At 33.0% G+C, this 982-nt stretch overlaps 1 pseudogene; it reads right to left on the reverse strand.

The window, feature by feature from the left end:
* Nucleotides 1-455: 455 nt before the first annotated feature.
* Nucleotides 456-574, reverse strand: LOC120608438 (uncharacterized; annotated as a pseudogene).
* Nucleotides 575-982: the final 408 nt, after the last annotated feature.

Raw genomic sequence — 982 nt, forward strand, 5'->3', positions numbered from 1 at the left:
GGCTGTGCAAAGGGGGGAATAAGGAGTTATTTTACAGTGAATAGAGAGTTTCATTTTGGAATGATGAAGAAGTTCTGTAGATGAATAGTGGTGACTGTTGTACAACATCGTAATGTACTTAATGCTACTAAATTGTAAACTTAAAAATAGTTAAAATGATAAATTTTATATTATGTATGTTTTATCTCAATTAAAAAGAGGAATACAGAGAGATCCCATGTACTCTTCAGTTTCTCCCAAAGGTCACATCTGACAAAACAATATACAACCAGGAAATTGACATGGACATTGATATAATCCACTGATCTTGTTCAAACTGCCCCAGTTTTACACCTATTCATTTTGTGTGGTTTTTACATTTTTCTTTTTTAGGCAAGGCAACCCTTGGTTGACCTCACAGATTGCAAGGACTTTGTCAGTTTACAATCTCTTATTTTTTATTTTTTTATTTTTTGTACCTATAGCACCTGGTCTTCCTTGGTGGTCTCTCATCCAAGTACTAACCAGGCCCAACCCTGCTTATCTTCTGAGATCAGATGGGATCAGGCTTGTTCAGGATGGCATAGCCATAGGCTGGTTTTTACATTTTTAAATAATTGGAAACAATCAAAAAATAATATTTGCGACACATGAAAATTAGATAAAGTTTAAATTTATAAATAAAGTTTGATTGGAACATCATCACATTCATTTATGTAATATCTGTATCTATTTTTGTGCTATAGTGGCAGGGTTAGAAGTTGTGATAGAGACATATGGCCTACAAATCATAAAATATTTACTATTTGGTCCTTTACAGAAAAAGTTTACTGACCCCTGTTCTAGAGTACAATCAGCTGCCCCCCACCCTAGAAAAAAGGTAGTGAGTATAAAATATCTTAAGGGAAACTACTGTATAATATGCATAACTTTAGGCAAATGAATCATGATAAAAATGGTAAATGGTCAAGGGTAGTATTTATAAAACTTAAAACTTAAATTG

This window comes from Pteropus medius, unplaced genomic scaffold (assembly GCF_902729225.1).
Source record: "Pteropus medius unplaced genomic scaffold, Ma_sr-lr_union100, whole genome shotgun sequence".
Classification (NCBI taxonomy): Eukaryota; Metazoa; Chordata; class Mammalia; order Chiroptera; family Pteropodidae; genus Pteropus; species Pteropus medius.